This window comes from Sciurus carolinensis, unplaced genomic scaffold, assembly GCF_902686445.1.
Source record: "Sciurus carolinensis unplaced genomic scaffold, mSciCar1.2, whole genome shotgun sequence".
Lineage (NCBI taxonomy): Eukaryota > Metazoa > Chordata > Mammalia > Rodentia > Sciuridae > Sciurus > Sciurus carolinensis.
In genome coordinates this window covers 1,558,593-1,566,544 of record NW_025920135.1, presented here as the reverse complement: position 1 = coordinate 1,566,544, position 7,952 = coordinate 1,558,593, and positions in this window count along the sequence as shown.

Here is a 7,952-nt window from a genome sequence, read left to right as displayed (position 1 = left end):
TATGGAAGAAAGTTAGTGAAGGGAGCAGGCTTTGAACCCCCGAGAGTGTTTGGGAGAGGCAGAGTTAAGAAGGAGATTGGGATTTACAAACAGGAGTGGGTAAATTTCCTGTGATTGGAGTGAGATCTTCACATGCTGAAACTCAAAATTTTGGGAGTTAATAAAAAAAAATAAAACTGCCTTGGGTCTCTTCAAAGTCTACCCTTTATAAATACTCCACCTGCCATTGAGGAACATAGGCCATTACCTTCATTCCACCTGCCAGGCACAACCTGGGGACATCAACTTTCTTCCACCACTTTCTCATTGTTGCTCACATAGTTCTGCAGGACTGGAGGTGCCTCACTTTGCAAAAGGGATCACTGGCCTATGGTCAGGTGGAAAGAGCATGTGCACAGTCAGAGATGGCTTCCACCTCTACCCATTCTTACCTCCATCTTTGGACTCATTTTGGCCCAAACTGGTAACCTAGAAGTGAGCTTCATTGTGCACTCTTGTTGACTGAGGAAATCACTCCTTCCTTACAGTAAGTTGTGATGCTGTGTGAGTGCATATGATTCAAGGTGGGTGCAGTAAATAGGGGATTCCAGGTCAGGGTTGGACACTTAGTGCCTTCTACACATTGCTCCAGCTGATCTCCCTAGAAGTGCAAAGAGGTTCAAAGTTTGTTTGTTTGTCATGAGAAAGGATTTCCTGGGCTAGGAGCCATAATCACCATAGAAGTGCAGGCTGCACAGCAATCAGGAACTGCAAATTGCTTCTGGAACCCTCTACCCCATTCTCTTCTCATGCCTTCACTGTCAATTCCACCAGCCCAGAGCCACAGTGCTGACACTTCCCCTGAATTTAACTGATTTAAAGATTTAGGAAAAGGAAGATAGGCAGTACATTCCTTGGTAGCTAACATGAAGAAGTTTATGGTTGGTTTTAACAAATAACTGCATTTGAACAGAGAAGGCTGAGCAATGTTAGGACAGGGGCGATCACCCACAGGACTCAGAGTACCAACGAGCAATGGTGGATGAGGGGGGATTTAGGGAAAGACCCAGAGAAGACTGAGCACTGGTGGGAGAGGGTGTTCACCCAGAGGACTCTGAAGACCATGAGAAATGTTGGGGTAGGTGAGGTTAAGAGAAAATCAAGAAAAGGGTAAGCAATTTTAGACTACCTATGATCATACTCCAGAGCCAGAGCAGGCTGGGATAAGATTGATTAGGGGAATTTTGCAGATGACACAGAGAACACTGAATTCCACAGGATGAGGGGCATTCACCCAGAGATCCCAGAGTGTACTGAACACTGCTGGATGAGGGGAATCACCCAGAGAAAATGGAGGAGAGTGTACTGTAAGATAAAGGGACCCCAAAATAAATTTCAGGGAAAACTGCACACCTGTGTTTGAGTGGTGCTTACCACAGAACTCAGATGACACTGAGCATTGATTTATGAAGTGACATTAAGAATAGGACCTAGAGAAGACTGAACACTGTCAGGAGAGGTGCACTGACACACAGGAACTAGAGAAGTTTGAGCAAGGTTTGCCTTTGGGAGCCTGGAACAGGAAAGAGAGAAGAGTGAGCACTCTAAAGTGAGGGGTGCTCACAAAAAGGACTAAGGGAAGAATAAGGAAGGAATTGTTAGAGAAAGCATAAAGGAGAAGACTGAGCACTGTTAGGTGAGGGGTGCTCACTCACAGGACCAAAGGAGACTGAGTAAGGACAGGTTAGTCAAATTTAGTTGCTTAAAAAAATAAGGACTGAGTCATGTTAGAAGAGAGCATACCACCAAGAACATCCAATGGAATCAGAGCACTAGTAAGTGAGGGGCTCTTCCCCACAGGACTCAGAGTATCTTGAGAATATCTGGATGAAGGGTGATTTAGGGCAGGAACCAGAGAAGACTGAGCAGTAGTGGGAGAGGTGCACTCACCCAGAGGACTCAGAAGACCTTAACAATGGTGCAGGGGTTAAATTAAGACAGGACCCAGAGAAGACTGAACACTGGTGGGATAGGAGTGCTCACTACAGGACTCAGAATACCCTGAGAAATATTCAAGTACATGTGGTGAAGACAGAACCCAGAAAAGGCTAAGCCATGTTAGGCTATCTAGGGTAACAACCATGATCCAGAGGAGGTTGATTAAGATTGATTACAGGAATTTAGCACATGACACAGACTGAGCACTGCTGGGTGAGGTGTGCTAAACCAGATGTCACAGAGTATACTCAGCAGTGCTGGATGAGAGGCACTCCCCAGAGGGCACAAAGAAGACAGAGTACTGGAAGGTAAGGGGCACTCCAAAACAATATTCAGGGAAAACTGAGCACCTGTGTTCAAGGGGCCCTCACCACAAGATTCAGGTGAACCTGAGCACTGGTGTGTGATGGGATAATAAGAACAGCACCCTGAGAAGACTGAGCACTGTCAGGTGAGTGGCACTCACTCACAGGACCCAGAGGAATCTGAGGAGGATTACCTTGGAGAACCTGGAACAAGAAATAAGACTGAGCATTCTAAGTTGAAAGGCACTCACCAATAAAATCCAGAAATGATTGAGCATGTAATGGTTAGGGAACTCAGACAAAGGAAACACAGGATATTGAGATCTGTTATCTGAGGGGAGCTCACACACAGGATCCAGAGTAGAATGAGCAAGTAATGGTTAGAAAATGAAGAAAAAAGGAACAAAGAAGACTGAGCACTAGTAGGTGACTTGCACTCGCGCACAAGGTTGAGAATAAACTGAGTAATGACAGATTAGGTGAACTTATAGAGTAAAACAAGAGGCTAAGCAATGTTAGGAGAGGATTTATCACCAAGAGGACCCAGTGGAGTCTGGGCACTCATGTGTGAGGTGTAGTCACCCCCCAGTACTCAGAGTACTAGGAGCAATGATGGGTGAGAGAAGATTCAGGGAAGGAGCCATAGAAGACAAAGCTATGGTGGGAGAGGTGTGCTCAACCCTAAGACTCAGATGAACCTGAGCAATGGAGGTAGAGGGGAGATTTAGTGCAGGACACAGAGAAGCCTGAATACAGTTAGATGAGGTGCACTTGATCACAAGTGCCAGAGGAGACCAACTTCTGCTGGAAGAGGGTTACTCATCAAGATGACTCACAGCCCTTTAATGCTTTTCAAAGTATTATTCTCAGGTACATCAGGGGTTGTGGGACATTGGTGCTTCTTCAAAGTTCTGAAGAACTCCTCCTTGATGTTGGGAAAGATTTCCTTGGCCACATTTCACACTGACACTTGAGTGTATGCATTGTGCCTGATCCGGAGGTTCTAGGACCTTTCCTCTCTTGTTAAAAGAGAGCATTCAGGGACATATCAGAAGAGATCCTTGAAATGCTTAAATATATGTTTTCCATTCACTGCTCAGAAAGTTGTCATAAATTCTGGGCATACATCACCCATGAGAACTCAGCCACTTGAGCAAAGGTGAGGAAATAATGTACAATGAGTGGTGAAACTAGGTCTTTAGTACTCTAGGAATTAATATCCATTAAAATTATCTCTGATTTTTAGGCATTTGTGAGGAGTCTCTCTGCATGGCAACTCTAAAGGCCTATTGAGGTTATTGGAAATAGGAAGCATCCACATCTCTGCACGTTTCTACATTCATGTTGGCCTGGAAACACAGATAAGGCCTGAGATGTTGTACTGATATTAGCAGGAAAGAGGCTCAACCAGAATTTTCACTAAGGGAAACAGGACTCAGAGGACCCTGAGCAATGGTGGGCAAGAGGAATTTTAGGGTAGGATACAGAAAAGACACAGGATTGGTGGGAGAGGGGATCTCTCCCAGTGTACTCCAAAGACCCTGAACAATGTTGGTTCAGAAGAGTTTTATAGTAGATCCCAGAGAAGACTGAGCCAAGTTAGATGATGGATCCTTGACCACAGGATCAAAAGGAGAAAGAGCTCTTTTGGGAGAGGGTTTAACTCCTACAGATATCAGAATTTTGAAATCTTTTTTGAGAATGGCCCTCTGGACAGTGTCTCAGTATTATGAGGGATGGTGGGAATGGTGCTATTTAAAATGTTTAAAGAAGTCCTCCACTGTGATAGGAAATTGTCCTTGATGACATTTCACACTGACCCTTGAGGGTGTGCATTGTGCCTGACCCAGAAGTCTTTGAAAGGTTTTTCTCTTGTCAAAAGAGAGTAGCCATTGTCATATAAGACAAGATCCTGAAAGAACTGAAATACATGCTTTGCATCCACTGCCCAGAGAGATGTCAGAAATGCTTGCATGCTACATCACTTATAAGAGATCAGATAGTTGAAAAACTATATGGAAATGGTACACTGTGAGTGCTGGAATGAGGTCCTCAGTGTTGTGGGAATTAATATCGATTAAAATGGTCTTGTATTTTCAGACAATAATGAGAAACCTATCTGCATGGCAGCACCAAAGGGGTATTGAGTTTCTTGGAAAGAGGGAGTATCCAAATCTTTCCATGTTTCCAAATTCACGTTGGCCTGTATTCACAGAAAAGGCCAGAGATGGTGTATTGACATTAGTAGGAAAGGGGCTCACCCAGAGAGTTCACTAAAGGAATCAGGTTGCCTCGGGCTCACTGGAGAGTGAGAATTGGTAGGTGAAATGTGTCCACCCACAATACACAGAGGGGACTGAGCACTAGTGGAAGAGTGGCACTGACTCACAGGATTTAGAAGACTCTGAGTAATGCTGAGGAAGGGAGATTAAGGACAGGAACCAGAAAATATTGAGCACTGGTTGGAGAGGGGCACTCTCCCAGGGTACACAGGAGATGCTGAACAGTAGTGTGTGAGAGGAGCTTAAACACTCCTCCTTAGAAGACTAGGTGAAGCGTGCTCAAACACAGGGCATAAGAGACTAAGTACTGCTGGCCTGAAGACCTGGCTCACAGGACATTTTATATCCTTAATACTCACCATGAATGTAGCAATCATCCTTCTCCTGTTGTTTCCTCTTCTAATGTGACCTTGGTGCTGATCTGTGACCTTATGAGATCTTCTGTGCCTCCTGTGCTCCCCAGTGCCCTCTCTCCATGGTGGTCTGGGTACAGTGTCCAGCAGTGCATAGTGCCCTGCCCAGCCTTTCTCCTTAACTCCCATAGAGTTTGTGATGTCATAATGACCTAGGAGGAGGGGCAGGCACAACAACTCTAGAAGGCAGTAGAGGCATCTGCTGCCCCCCTGACATTCCTGCAAATATGATTAACATTTATTGCTCAAGTTTCCTTGCAGAACCATCGAGCACTAGATATGATGGCAGACAAAGGAGGAACATGCATCTTTCTGAGAGAAAGATGTTATGGCTTCATCAATGAAACTTATCTAATGGAAAAAATGTCAAAACTCTCAGATTTCAAAATAAAAGGCTGAAACAAGAAGAATCAAATGGCCCTGGGCATGATGGCTGAACTCCACTGTTGTCACCTGGCTGACCCCTATCCTTACTCCCCTATTTGTGATAGGATTTCTGCTAATGATTTCTCCCTGTCTCCTCAGGTTTACCTGGAACCACATGAGTGAGGCTTCCAGGGTGACATACAACCAGAAACTCCTACACTCTTATAGTCGACTCCCACCAACCTAGAACGCAAACCTTTCATTCCCCACTACACCCTGTAACATGTAGGAAGTAATCAGATGGATTCCAGTGCCCTAGATCACCAAAAAGATTGAGATGTTAGGTCGGAATTTGGGTGACTATATGATAGATAGCAGAGTGACTGAGGCAAAGGGAAGTGCACCACATGATGACCAATCAAATGGGCATGAAAATTTTACTGATCTTTACCTCCTTCTGTCACTCAGGAGGATATCCACCCATTTCAGCCTATAAAAACTCTGGGCATCCAGGGCTACGTACGATTTTCTCTGGCTCCCTACACTAATCTGTACCCCAGGGGGCTGGAAATTTCACCCAAGAGCCAAATTCCAAAAGAGCTTTCTTTGACCAATTTCTGTCTGATTTTATTTGGCCACTAGCCATGCCCCCAAGCTTACAGTTATCCTTGGGTATTTGCTGTACCAGAAGCCTTTGCAGTGAGAACTGCAAGAATGGAATACAAAACTTTAGTGCAAAAATTCCCTGGTGATGCCTGTACTCTGCAACTTCTAGATGTTTCTACAATGAGGGCAGCAATGTTAGAGCACACTACCTAGAATCTTCAGGGTACCAGAAAAAGCAGAGTTTGCAGTTACTGTGGCCCCTCTCCAAGCAGATCTGTGCACATAAAACACTAGTTTAAATTATCTAAAACTCTCAGGAGATGCAACTCCCAGTAATCTCTGTTGTGATCAGATAAACCATTAGCCTTGTGTACCCACAACCCTCAGGTGCTCTAGCTTCCAAGATTATCTGTAATAATTGAACATGAACACTGTCCTTCATTACCCATAGTCCTCTGGGACTGCCAGAACTCTCTGTGTTGAGTAAGCAGACAACTGGACTGCATTACCCACAATTCTAATAAAACTTGAGCTACCAGGTTCCTCTGTGTGGAATGGGCAAAACATGAGACTACATTACCCACAATATGTAGGGCCTGCAGCTCCCAAGCTCCTCTGCATTGAGAACTGTAGGGTTATACTATCTAAAATCCTTGAGTGTGTTGCTGAGGTGAGTTTCAGCCTGCAACTTCAATAGGACTCCACAGTGAGGGCTGTACATACTTAAGGTCAAACTAAACTACCCATAAGTCCTGAGACTAACCTAGATGTGAAGCCTAGAGTTTCCAGAGGCCTCTACAGTGGGGATTACATTGATACAGGACTGTATCCCATTAGAATTCTCAGGGTACCAAGGCAAACATGTGGCCTGATGTTCTCATGGCTCTTGCATCAGGGGCACACAGGCAAAACACTGGATTACATTGCCCAGAATCCTCAGGGACCAGAATCTCCCAGGATTCTCATTGTTGAAAACTGTTTGGTAGAGAAGTAAACTACACTATCCAAGATTCTTGGGGGGGATGAGATGCCTGTGTGGCCTACCACTCACAGAGACCTCCACAATGAGGGCTCTGCAGACAGAAGGCAGAATACCTCAGGGTCTGTAGCTCCTAGACAACTTCCTATTGAGTGCTATATGTATAAGCTTTGCTTTGCACTATCCAGATTCCTCAGGGGTATAGAGACAGGCTGGCAGTATTCAGATTTTGGGAGTCTTGATGGTGAGTTCTACTTAGGATGGACTGTACTACTCTGAATAATCAATGACCTGCCATTCTCAAGACCTCTGATGTCAGTGCTGTCTTAGAGTGAACTACAATATGAGAATTCCTGGGGTCTCAGAGCTCCAAGGAGTCAATATTGTGTGGGCTGCACCAACAGAGCACTATGCTAGAATGTTCATGATCTCTGGGGGCCTACATCTTCCACATGTCTCTGTGGTGAGGGATGCATGGGCAGAACACCACAAAATATTGCAGAGAATTTTTACAGGTGCCTGGGTAACTATGAATGCTGCAACTCCCAGCAACCTCTGTAGTGAGGATGGCATTCAGGTTGTATAGTTCTAATAAACTTCAACCATAGCACTTTAACACTGATCAAGCAAACATTAAAAGAAGGTGGTGTGTTTGATGTTCTTTGGAACCTATTTTCTGGCTAAACTACTTATTTTAAGAACACACACACAGCATGAGACAATGCTCTGAGAGTTGTTCTTCCATTTCTACAGTTGTTTCTGCATAAAGCATTTTGATCTATTAAAAATTTATCTTTCCATTTTTAATATGTGGATCTCAAATGTAGTGAAAGTATTTTAAGAAGAAAAAAATACCAAGTATCAGATTTCTGGTCACTTGAATATTTTCAATCAGCATTTAGTTTTAAAAGAATATTAAATTTTGTTGGCCTCACAAATCTACAGTGCCAAGCCCAGGCGCATGCCATCAAACCCACCATCTCCAGTGCCCACACGGTGGCTAATCATCTATCAATATGGAGGT